This window comes from Rhipicephalus sanguineus, chromosome 8 (genome assembly GCF_013339695.2).
Source record: "Rhipicephalus sanguineus isolate Rsan-2018 chromosome 8, BIME_Rsan_1.4, whole genome shotgun sequence".
NCBI classification, from domain to species: Eukaryota; Metazoa; Arthropoda; class Arachnida; order Ixodida; family Ixodidae; genus Rhipicephalus; species Rhipicephalus sanguineus.
In genome coordinates this window covers 60,450,326-60,463,611 of record NC_051183.1, presented here as the reverse complement: position 1 = coordinate 60,463,611, position 13,286 = coordinate 60,450,326, and the positions used below count along the sequence as shown (strand labels likewise).

General features: G+C 45.4%; 1 long non-coding RNA gene across 2 annotated transcripts in view; it reads left to right on the top strand.

Moving 5' to 3' along the window:
• LOC125759666 (uncharacterized) overlaps nucleotides 1–13,286 on the top strand; it is a 49,178-nt gene that overhangs the window by 21,471 nt on the left and 14,421 nt on the right. For both annotated transcript variants that reach the window (XR_007417286.1, XR_007417287.1), the window contains exon 2: nucleotides 12,170–12,274. This is a non-coding gene — a long non-coding RNA (uncharacterized LOC125759666). The remainder of the gene's footprint in view (nucleotides 1–12,169; nucleotides 12,275–13,286) is intronic.

The following is a 13,286-nucleotide window of genomic DNA, read 5'->3' as shown; positions in this document are numbered from 1 at the left end:
GTTGGCCAGTTCCTGACGCACGACGGACTGGATGAGAGAGACGGTGGCGTGATGGTTGTCGGAGTTTAGGGTTGGTGACGTGAGCGGAGCAGCGGCTTCGATTTCTCGGCGGACAATGCGGACAACATCACTGGATCGTCCCGTAGAAGGCAGGCGGGGGTCTTCGCAGGTGGATGTAGCAGCCGTGTTAGGTAGGCGTGTAAACTGGTGGAGAACACGGCGGCTTTTGGCTTCCTCAAAGCGCCGGCATTCGGAAATGATGTCTTGTACGGTAAATGAGTTCTTGAATACAAGCAGGTGAAAGGCATCATCTGCTATACCCTTGATGACATGGGCAACCTTATCGGCTTCCGACATCTGCGAATCCACCCTGCGGCACAAAGCAAGCACGTCCTGAATGTACGTAAGGTAGGATTCGGTGCATGTCTGAACGCGAGACGCGAGCTCTTTTTGGGCGGAGCGCTGACGTCCCAGAGGTCTGCCAAATAGCTCCCCAAGCTTTTGCTTGCATAACTCACAGCTGGTCAGCTCTTCCTCGTGCGTTTCATACCAGACCTTCGCGGTGTCTGTTAGGTAAAAGATCACATTGGCCAGCATGAGCGTTGGGTCCCATCGCATACGTACGCCCACACGCTCCTATGTCTTTAGCCAGTCTTCTATGTCAACGCTATCGGTGCCCGAAAAGGTACCTGGGTCTCTCGGGGGCTCCAAGATGAGGGTTGACGGGCCGGTTGGAGAACGCACAGTAGCCGCTGAAGGGTCGGCATCGTTGACTTCCGTCGCCATTGAAGAGGCAACTAGGCGCCCGCTGCGAAGCTTCGTCTTGCGTGAAGTTAATACCCCGCACCTCCACCAAAGCTCTTACGGGGAGAATATATTTACAATATATATACAGGGAATAAACTCAGCGGCTGGCAAGATGGCGCCCAGCTTGCAGGGTCTGTCAACGTCGTCGTCTTCCTTGTCTTCTTCGTTGTCCTTTTCAGCCCGTTACAATATAACCTCGATTGGACAGTTTCAAATGTCGCATGTCTGGATGGTTACTTGCAGGACTGCGCTATCTAAAGTGAAGATAGTAACCTGTGGCGAATTCTTTGTTCGAGGACGAAGATGCGTCGTGATAGACCCTGAACCCACGGAAGTTAAAATGAAGCTGTTATGGCTCCCTGAACGCCTGGAAAATATTTATGTGCACGAAGCCTTTCAGCCTTTAGGAAAGATCAAGTCGATTTCAGCGGAAACCTGGAGGGTGTCAGAAATGGAACAGATGAGGACCCTTAACCGAGACGTTGTGCTGACACTTGGGGACGGAGTCCGTGTCTCCGACTTTCCGCATCTACTCTCAGTTTGCGGTCTACAAAGCCTAGTGCTGATTCCCGGCAGGCCACCTTTATGTCTTCGTTGCAACAAAGTAGGACATATTCGTCGACGCTGCAGGACACCACGCTGCGATGATTGTCGGCGTTTTGGACATACAGCTGAAGAATGTGTGGCGCCGTATGCCAATAAATTACGACATCGCATGCGACCACATGAAGATGCGTATCCAGAACATATCATGAACGCTACGGAAGCCCTCAATGCAACAGGAGACCTTCCACGTGCTGCCGTCGCTCAGCCCTGTGCCGTTGACAAGGACGCAGTTAGTGAATGTGCTGGAGCGGAGAAATCTAAACAAGCGTCAAACACCGCAGATGTGACAGACAGCGGAGAGAAGGAAGCGGTACCTGCACATGAGTCAGTCTTGACACAAAAGGAAAGCCGCAGCAGCAATGCTGATATAGAAACGCCACGTGAGAAGCTAACTAGTGCCGATGTGCGAGAATCCGTCGATGTTTCTATAAGTAAGCGCCCTGCATCGCCAAACCTCGTGGCGAGTGAGGAAAGCGACTCGGCGGTTGGCCCAAGACAATCACGTCGTCCGAGACCATCAAAGCATTCAGGAAAGTGCAGACGTTCAAGATCAAGAAAGCCTGGTGGTGGTAACGGGGAGCACTCGCGCACCCCTTCCCCACCAGACCGGTGTACGCAGCTCTGATAAAAGTGTAGACACCATGGCGCTGCCTCAGAAAGTCACTTTTGCAACGATCAACGTATGTGGACTTCGATCCAAGCAGAAGCAGGTGCGCTCCGCCGGTTGCTGTTCAGCCATCACCTTGGCTTTGTCGCTGTTCAAGAAACGAAGATCGAGAGTGAAGTGGATACGGAGAGGGCCTTGAGGCCATATCTCTACGTATTTGATGTAATTGTTTCGCACGCTGTAGGCCTATCGGCGGGCTGCCTTTTGTTTCTTAGGAAGAGTTTACCTTATTCTTCTGTTGCTTATAACGTTGATGAAGTGGGGCGGCTTATACAATGCGACTTTATGTTGTATGGTTTGCCGTGGCGCCTAATCAATGTATATGCCTTCAATGATGCACCGCGGCGCACTAATTTCTTTGAAAGCTTGGCCACTTTGCTAGATTCTGACCGTAACATTCTGCTCATGGGTGATTTCAACTGTTTTTGCAGTCCGTGTGAACGTACTGGGTTTAGCCGCAGCGATAAGAGTGCTGAAGTGCTCTCTCTGATAGTTCAAAGCGCGGGACATGTTGACATAGGCGCATTAAATAGATTGCCCTCATATATACATGCACAGGGTAGTACTCACACTAGAATTGATCGCATCTATGTTTCAGCGCCTCTTATTTCTCACGACCTGTCAAGCAAAACGGAGCCTATCTCGTTCTCAGATCACTGCATTGTTGTGGAGCAGATTGGTCATAACACTCGATCATATTTCAGGCCGCAGTGGGCACTCTGGAGAAGAACGTGTTGTTGGGCGAGTTGGGGCTTGCTGAATGACATAATGCAGCGCTAAAAACACACACACACCTCGAAGTAAGGAACACAAACCGACGGGACAGGCGCTACTCACAACTTTAATGAAGACTACAAGAATGTGGCACATATATACACATCCCAATGCGCAAACGCAACGTCACAAACCATAGGGGGCGTATCATATCAAAGATATGAAAAAATTGTGTTCCGCATTGTACAGGACGACTGACGTCTGACTGACGCAATCATCGTTCTTCTCTTTGATGTAGAAAGCCTCGAGAAGTTCAAGCGCCGTTTTATCATGGCTTCTGCCCAGAATCCTCACATCATTAAATCTTGCAACACAAGAGCATGTCTTACAATGCGCCGAAAGGTGCGCAGTGAAATCCTTCTTTAGATTGTTTGCGTGTTCCCTCGTGCGGTCATTAACACATCTGCCCGTTTGTCCCACATAGGACTTCCCACAAGTTAATGGTATTTCATATACCACCCCCGTCGCACACCGAGTGTATGGGGTGGCATGCTTGACTTGGCAGCCCGTCGTTGAGGCGTCCATGATGCGGGGGCGCAGTTGGGCCAGCTTGTTGCGTGCGGAAAAAACCACAGGTACATCGTAGCTGTGAGCCACCTTTTTCAAATTGTGGCTCACCTTATTACAAGTAATGCACAACAACCGGCCGTTGGCCGCTCCGCTCACCAGCTGTAGCCGCGTTTTCCCGCGCCCCTGCTAGCTTGCGGTGCAGAGATCCTGCCACGGATGCAATGACCGAATGAGGGAAGCCCTCTTTTGATAGCCGATCCAATTGTTGAAGAAAGCTGTCCCGCATCTTGTGCTCACAACACTTTTTGAGCGAGGATCCCAGACACAGTGTGGCAATGGCCCTCTTCACCAGCTTGGAGTGGGCAGACTCATACGGCAACAGTTCTTTTTCTGCTCTCGGTAAATAGCACCAGCAAACGCGATCCTCTGAAAAAGTTAGTGTCAAATTTAAAAACTGTATGCTATTTCCAATGGGGTTCTCATGGTTAAAAGTGAGGCATTTACCATTAGCTTTAAAAACATCTAAAACCCTGACGACCTCGGAAACTTTAAAAGAACACGCGTGGTTCATCACAATTAAAAAGTCGTCGACATATCTAAAAACCTTTAAAAACAGGCGCGCCCATGAGGCAGTTATCAATGTTCTGATCTACTTCCGATAGGAAAATGTCACAGAGTAAAGGTGCTACGCACGAACAATTAAAAATGCCCTTTTTTTGAAGATACAAACGGTTGTCAAAGGGGAGAAAGGTATTCTTTAGGTAAGCATCAAGTAAAAATAAAAAGCAATCTACACTTACACCCACGGCATTTTGAAACTGAACTTCCCCATTATATTCAACACATTTCTTAACCGTAGAGAAGAGAGCATCATGTGGCACAGAGTAAAACAGTTCTTCAATATCTACAGAAAAAGCGTAGACAATTCTCTGCATATCCTGAAGGAACCGACATATTTAATCGGAGTTACCAACACGAAAAGGATCACGGAGATTCAGCTGTTTCAAGCACTTCAAGAGGAATCTACTAACATGCAATTGCCAAGTACCGCGTTCACTCACAATAGCTCTCAAAGGAACACTAGGTTTGTGCGTCTTAGCATTGAAAAAAAATTGACAAAGCCCCACAAGCACTCTTATCTATGTTTCTTGCGAGTTGCTGCAAATTATTCTTATCACAAAGATTGAACATGTTCTTCTTCGCTCTTGACATGGTAACTTTCACCGGCGCGAAATTTCTTGTGAACAGCCTGTGATGCTTTTTCAGTAAACGAATCCTTAGGCATTACAACAAAATTGCCCTCTTTGTCAGCCTGTAGAACGCAAAGATTATTGCCTTTAAAATACCTAGTCAAGCTCCCTAGGAGGGCACTTTTGCTAAGGCAGTCTTTGTTAGCATATTTTTTCTGGGCAGAAGCAATGATAAAACGGTGCGTGAACTTCTCGACGCTTTCTACATAAAAGAGAAGAATGATGATTGCGTCAGTCAGACGTCAGTCTTCCTGTACAATGCGGAACACAATTTTTTCAAATCTTTGATATGATACGCCCCCTATGGTTTGTGACGCTGCGTTTGCGTATTGGGATGTGTATATATGTGCCACATTCTTGTAGTCTTCAATAAAGTTGTGAGCAGCGCCTGTCCCGTCGGTTTGTGTTCCTTACTTTGAACACCAACTCTCCCAACGACACCTTCTTCTGCAGTATATTTCTCATACAGTGGGCCCTGCTTTCCCTTCGCCTGTGTCTCCTACCTTTCCTAATGTGTTCCGACTCATCGCCAACATCGTGGAGGCTACCTGTCGGGTGAGATACATCGGCTTTTGTACCAGGAAAGGCTTCGCCCTAAACGAAGTGGTTGCCTTCTTCGGCACTACCACACCGACATGGAGCCACGTTAAACGGGTGTGCAAAATTCTACGGTCCGAATTGTGGAGCAAGATTCGTCTATGTCATGACTGGCTAAAACTGTTGTGCTTCTCTCGTCACCCGCACTTTATAGCGGCGAGAGAGTTACAAGGCATTAGGCGCACCGTCCATGAAACCACAGAGGCTGCCTGGAATAGCGTCCTGGTCAAGCTACTGGGACACCTTAGAAAGCCTCAAGAGAAGGACGGAAATAGCGGTACTACTGGTTTGCTAGTGGTGGGAGGTGCGTCCGTTACCGAAGACTACGCAAGGAGTCTTGGGAAAGGACCCAAATACGGTGTGGCTCCTCGGATACCCGCGCATGAGCTGGCAGCACTGAACAGACGTTTGGCGGGAACTACGAACTCTGAGCAACGCGAAAGATGCCTTCTAGAAGGTATGGACTGCCTACAAAAATATGCTAACAAAGACTGCCTTAGAAAAAGTGCCCCCCTAGGGCGCTTGACTAGGTATTTTAAAAGGCAATAATCTTTGCGCTCTACAGGCTCACAAAGAGGGCAATTTTGTTGTAATGCCTAAGGATTCGTTTACTGAAAAAGCATCACAGGCTGTTCACAAGAAATTTCGCGCCGGTTAAAGTTACCATGTCAAGAGCGAAGAAGAACATGTTCAATCTTTGTGATAAGAATAATTTGCAGCAACTCGCGAGAAACATAGATAAGAGTGCTTGGGGGGCTTTGTCAATTTTTTTTCAATGCTAAGACGCACAAACCTAGTGTTCCTTTGAGAGCTATTGTGAGTGAACGCGGTACTTGGCAATTGCATGTTAGTAGATTCCTCTTGAAGGGCTTGAAACAGCTGAATCTTCGTGATCCTTTTCGTGTTGGTAACTCCGAATAAATATGTCGGTTCCTTCAGGATATGCAGAGAATTGGCTACGCTTTTTCTGCAGATATTGAAGAACTGTTTTACTCTGTGCCACATGACGCTCTCTTCTCTACGGTTAAGAAATGTGTTGAATATAATGGGGAAGTTCAGTTTCAAAATGCCGTAGGCATATGTGTACATTGATTTTTATTTTTACTTGATGCTTACCTTAAGAATACCTTTATCACCTTTGACAACCGTTTGTACCTTCAAAAGAAGGGCATTTTTATTGGTTCGTGCGTAGCACCTTTACTCTGTGACATTTTCCTCTCGGAAGTAGATGAGAACAATAACTGCCTCATGGGCACGCCTGTTTTAAAGGTTTTTATATATGTCGACGACTTTTTATTTGTGATGAACCACGCGTGTTCTTTTAAAGTTTCCGAGGTCGACAGGGTTTTAGATGTTTTTAAAGCTAATGGTAAATGCCCCACTTTTAACCATGAGAACCCCATTGGAAATAGCATACAGTTTTTAAATTTGAGACTAACTTTTTCAGAGTATCACGTTTGCTGGTGCTATTTACCGAGAGCAAAAAAAGAACTGTTGCCGTACGAGTCTGCCCACTCCAAGCTGGTGAAGAGGGCCATCGCCACACTGTGTCTGGGATCCTCGCTCAAAAAGTCTTGTGAGCACAAGATGCGGGACAGCTTTCTTCACCAATTGGATCGGCTATCAAAAGCCGGCTTCCCTCATTCGGTCATTACATCTGTGGCAGGATCTCTGCACCGCAAGCTAAGAGCAGGGGCGCGGGAAAACGCGGCTACAGCCGGTGAGCGGAGCGGCCAACGGCCGGTTGTTGTGCCTTACTTGCATGAGGTGAACCACAATTTGAAAAAGGTGGCTCACACGTACGATGTAGCTGTGGTTTTTTCCGCACCCAACAAGCTGGCCCAACTGTGCCCCCGCATCATGGGCGCCTCAAAGACGGGCTGCCAAGTCAAGCATGCCACCCCATACACTCGGTGTGCGACGGGGGTGGTATATGAAATTCCACTAACTTGTGGGAAGTCCTATGTGGGACAAACGGGCAGATGTGTTAATGACCGCATGAGGGGACACGCAAACAATCTAAGGAAGGATTTCACTGCGCACCCTTCGGCGCATTGTACGACCTGCTCTTGTGTTCCAAGATTTAAGGATGTGAGGATTCTGGGCAGAAGCCATGATAAAACGTCGCGTGAACTTCTCGAGGCTTTCTACATCAAAGAGAAGAATGATGATTGCGTCAGTCAGACGTCAGTCTTCCTGTACAATGCGGAACACAATTTTTTTCAAATCTTTGATATGATACGCCCTTATAGTTTGTGACGTTGCCTTTGCGCATTGGGATGTGTATATATGTGCCACATTCTTGTAATCTTCATTAAAGTTGTGAGTAGCGCCTGTTTGTGTTCCTTACTTTGTGGTGTGTGTGTGTTTTTAGCGCTGCATTATGTCATTCGGGCACTCTGGAAACTCAACTCTTCAGTTGTGAGTGACCAGGAATTTACTGCTCGCGTGCGCGTAGCCCTGAGGAGTTGCCTGTCCGCTGACATACCTTCGTTTGCCTCGTGGGAATTTTTCAAACAAGAAGTTCGGACAGTAGCTATCGAAATCGGATCAGTACGGGGCTTTTACAGAAGATTAGAGCAAAAGATGTTACTACAGAATCTTCAAAACTTGTATGAATTCGAATGTGAGGCGCCTGGTTGTAACACAGACGAAATCGCTAATGCCAAATACGCACTCCAGAGGTACGACACCTTACGCTACAGAGGTGCCCGTGTTCGATCACGCAACGCTCGTAACTTGCATTCAGACGAACCCACACGTCAAGCCTTACTCGATGAATGCCGCAACGCAAAAAAACAAATTTATACCACATTTATATTCGCAAGGGTCATTGGTAACTACTACAAGTGAAATCATGTCAGGATTTGAAGCTTATTACAAAGCATTGTTCAGCGATTCCTATGAAAAACAGAATGAAGATCTCGTAACGCAGTTTCTGTCATTTGTGACTCCTTTATCTGACGAAGAGTGTGAGTCTATGAGCGGGCCAATCACTTTAAAAGAAATAGAACTCGCCGTTGACCAGTTACCGATGTCGAAAAATGCCAGGACCCGACGGAATGTCGGGCGAGTTTTACAAAACCTTTAAATCCTTACTGTGCCCGGTACTGCTGGACATTTTCACGCAGAGTTTGAATCTGGGGACCCTTCCTCAATCTTTTACAAGAAGCCACACCGTCCTAATTCCGAAATACTCGAATAGAGAAAAGCTTCGTCATGTTGACGGCTACATACCGATTACACTGTGTAACGTTGACTATAAAAGTTTTGCAAAAATACTATCAAGCAGGCAGACTACAATTTGCAATGTCAATTCTTATTGGCGCCCACCAGACCTGCGGCCTGAAAGGTGGTCTAATACGAACGCCCGCACAGTATTGGAACATTCCTCCCACTCGTATGACCAACTGGCAATATTACAAGTAGATTTAGCGAAGGCGTTTGATTGGGTTCGTCATTCCTTTCTATTTTCTCTTCTAGATCATGCTAACATTTGTTCCACTATATTCAAAGGTATAAAACTATGTAACAGTGATTCTTCAACTCGTTTGATTGTTAATGGCCACCTGTCAAAACCTGTGTCGATTCACTCTTCTGTGAAGGAAGGCTGTCCGTTGTCACCACTGCTTTTTGCCCTCTATTTGGAACCACTGTGCTTAAGCGCGATTCCATCTTGCAATGTTCATGGTTTCAGTGTTTATGGAAATGAGGTGAAAGTATTAGCGTATGCGGATGACCTGGCGTTCTTTTGTACAAACATTTCCGGTATAAAAACAGTGGTGTCCACTATTCGGGAATTCAGAATCATTTCTGGTGCACGAATGAACTTTGCTAAAAGTTTAGGACTGTGGTTTGTCCCGTGGGCTTATAAACCAGCGGATTTCGAGGGTATTGCATGGTCTTGTGTGCCACCGAAATACCTTGGCGTTCCATTGGATGCATATAAGTCAAGCGCACATTATTGGAAAGAACGTGTACGCAGCCTAAAGCGTTACGCCCAGACGTTTATTCCCCATAACCTCTCAATTTTTGGCAGAGGAAAAGCATGTAATCTATTCCTGGCAACAAAATTATTCTACGTACTGCAAGTACTACATTGTTCCAGGGTATACATTCAGAAGTTTCACCGAATCTTTGCCACCTTTATTTGGTCATCATGTTACGAGCCGATGAGGCGTGACAATGTTTTTAGACCAGTTTGTGTAGGTGGTCTTGGGTTGATGCATCGCTTTATTACACAATTGGTGTCCAGTTTTTTTCTCTTTTCGGGACTGCGATCATCCGCTGCTTCGAACATTTTTACAAGTGAATCTCGTCTATCTTTTACCAAGTTTAGTGGTATCTTCTAATTGTGCCTCGCCTCCCTATTTGCAAAGATTCATGCGTGAAGTGTATGAATCAGTGCGGTTTTTGACAGTGAGATTCTCTAATGACAATTTATTATCTAGTTCAAGAAAAGATCTATACAATGCCATATTAGATATGTTCTTTCCTGCACCTTTGTACCGCTCACTATATGCTGGATTGCCTGGACACGACGTGCTTGTGCGTGTGAAGAAAATGCCTATTTCACCAACATCCAAGACATTCTACAAAGTGCATACACAGACGCTGCCTGTGAAGACCTGGTTAAGCCGCAAAGGCATCTTTGTATCTTCAAAATTGTCGCCTCTGTGAAGTTCCGGAAACTGTAGAACATTGCTTCATCAGCTGTGAAGACGCCATACTCTTTTGGGACGTTCTACAAAGGGCTTTTAAAAAACAACTCGATTTAAATTCGTATAGCATCCGTTATCTCATGCCACCCAAAAGACAATCTATGCCTAATTCTATGCCTAAGACATGCTATTACTAATGGGTATGCACAGTTTATGGAAAAATCGCATGTCAGACAGGCATGCGGAATCCACGGTATCATTGCGGTTGCATTTCATTCAAATGGCTCTTCAGCTAAAATACTTTTATCAACAATTAGAGTTTCAACTAGACTGGTATCCACTCTTCATGAAATATAGAGCTTTAATACCCTTTTAGGACTTCTGTGTAATGCTTGTACGCTGGTAGAGGAAGCCTTGAGTATTTTGTTCGCTATGTATGCTAATTACACACATTTGTAATAAATACCACGAAAGAAAGAAAAAGTCAACGTGGCGCAGCGGTATAGTACTCGGCACAGGATCCGCAGGTCGCACGTTCGATTTCTAGTGTCAGAAGTTTTTCTTTTTTTTCGTAGCGCTTTTGTTTCTTTCGTGCTAATGCTTTCTACATCCCTATTATTTATGTGCGGCAGCTAGGCACGATGGTCCTGATGCTGTAGAGCCGTTTCACACTCCGTTATTCTCCAGCGTCCATCATACGCCAGCATTCAGCATGCACCATATGCCACCATCTTCCAGCACCCTAATCCACCATAATGATGGATGGTGGCATCCATCATTCCACATGGTTGATAAATTTTCAATGGCGGTTATTTCGTTTTTTTTATTATTTCGCGCGATATTGGTTACGGACACCGGCGGCGGCGGCGGACAACTACGGCGCCAAGAACAGCCCTTGTTGTGATCTCATAGCAGCTTTCGCTGTAAAAGAAGTGAAGAACCTTCGTTACAGAAGTCAAGTTGTGAATGCCTAAGATGCCGAACCGATTCATTTATGAGAGTTTGCATTCTTTCAGCCAAAACGTTTATACAAACTTTGTAATGGGCACTTATATGGCCTGTTGCTCTGTAGTGTCTCAGGAGCCCGGTATCTTACGTTTTGGTGATGGAGAAGTTTGCCAGGTTGCATCTGCGCAATGCGCGTACCCACGATGCAAAATAAACGTTTAAAGTGCACGACGCCTATTGAGGGTAGCCTTATCCAGCGCCACCTATGAGCTCTATTGGTAATGGTAAGGATACGTTTGTCCAAGAATGTCATGCTGCACTGGAAATCTAGTCAAAATGAGGTGCCGAATAAATACTTGTTTTCAACATGAAGGCACCCAATCGTCCAGATTCAAACCCTCATTGTAGAAAAAAGAGATTGAACAGACCGATATTCAAAGCAACATATGTCGCCTGCTCGTATCCTTGTCGATGCTCTCTTTTCACATAACGTCTTGCACACTTGAAAAGTATTAGATTATTCAGAGAAAACATTCGCTACTGTCGAATTTTCGGCAGTAACAAGCTTGGAAAGAAAGCAAGTAATAATGTGGACTTCGTTAGGTCCGCGTCATGTTGTTGTGGCTAACACTAAGGCTGCATTTTGCATTTTGATTTTTCTTTTGTGCTGCTACTGAAGCTACAAATGACGCGTTATACAATACTACTCCCCAATTATTGTATTATTCATGGGTGAAATCAGCGTTGCGCGCCCACTGCCAAAGTTATTAGCGGCACGAAAGTTCCGCCGGTATAACTGTGCTCTTGCCTTTATACAATGAATGCTGTGGACTCCACAATAGCCGTGATCATTGCTTCTTTTACCCGTGCTTACGTATCGCCTACGATTGATAATTCTAATAAAGCTACCATGAGGTGATGTCTAACCAAAACATGGCGTGATTTGTTTCTCCCAGAATTCTCTCGACAGCGGCCGCCTTCCCGGATCTGTGATCGCAAACACCCACAATCATCAGCTTTGTTCTGCATTAGCTAGCACTGTACACCGATGTGACCCAGCCTATCTATGTCCTTTCTCGATAACGTTTATACTTTTGCTAACATCTTTGTTAATGTACAGTTGTCCTATTTTCTGTTAACATCACATAGTAAAATTAACGGAACCTGGGACCTTGTTTACAGTCTGTTTCACAATATGCTGTTTAATATTATCTTTCTTCCCGAACTAAAGATAATTTTTTAGAATTCAGTTGATCATGCACGTCTCAATAAATGCACTACATTTCACCCCGTGGGCTACCACAGCATATTGTTTCAAAGATGAACTCATTTTGCATTTACTTCTTCAGGCAATTTGCGGGAACATTTACTTGGCAAATAAGCTCACACGAAAAGGCTGTCAATATGAGCAACTGGACAGCGTGCATGATCGTTTTCGCCCTCTTCACTATGAGGTGAGAAATTATTTTTTGGACAGCCCTAGCGCTTCAGAAATTTAACTCAAAACATTATATCTTTTTGACATGTAACAGTGGCTTTTCCAAAAGAAGGTACTCATGGTGCGACGCATGCACTATCCGCACATGCTTACTGCAACTGCAAGCGCACTTCTTAGCTTTTCGCACCACACCTTTTAAGGCTCATGAAACGAAAGAAGTGACAATCGGCGTCAGCAATAATGATGCAAAAAAAATTCATCACGATGAAGTCACCATGGCCTCACAGCTCGCTAAGATTTAGGAACGTCACCATGACGTCAGCATCACGTCAATTCAAGTGATGTCGCATGATAACGTCGACACAAGCATGGTCGCTTTGTCAATGGTGTGCCGACCCAAGAGGCTCTGCAAAACCGCTAGGTGCTCAATGCTTCAAATGCATTTGAAGCCGATGGGAAATCTACGTTGCTTGTGGAAAGCCTTTGAGTAAGGGCATCAGCGCAATCGACTGAGAAAAAAAAGATGATCATGGCTTTCGCCTTGCATCCTTCTTAGAGATTAAGCATAAGGGACCATGTGATTTTTTGGGTAGTTGCACTGTGCGCCCGCGGCAACTTGTGTAACAACACTATGGGTGCTCTGTCACAGCACCGAGAAGACTACTAGAACAATAACATGTTGCGACAACAAAATAATTGAAACTATTCTTCTTGACGCAGAGATGATTTATTCATCATAACGCACTGAAACTTCAAGTATCATTGCCTCGTGTTTAGCTAAGACAGGTGTGCTGAAAGACAGGCTGTCAATTATTGGTTTACTACGTACCTGACATATCTCGGGCATATTGCTATGTCAATCAAAGGGTCGTGTGAACTGCTATACTTGTGTATACATGGGGCAAAGTGTCCTTATCTTTTTCAAACAACACAACAAGCGGCAAAAATATCGCACATCATAAAATAGCAGGGCGTAACTTGCGTGGCTTTGTCCCTGTATGTAGATATAGATTTTTTCGGCCATTTGG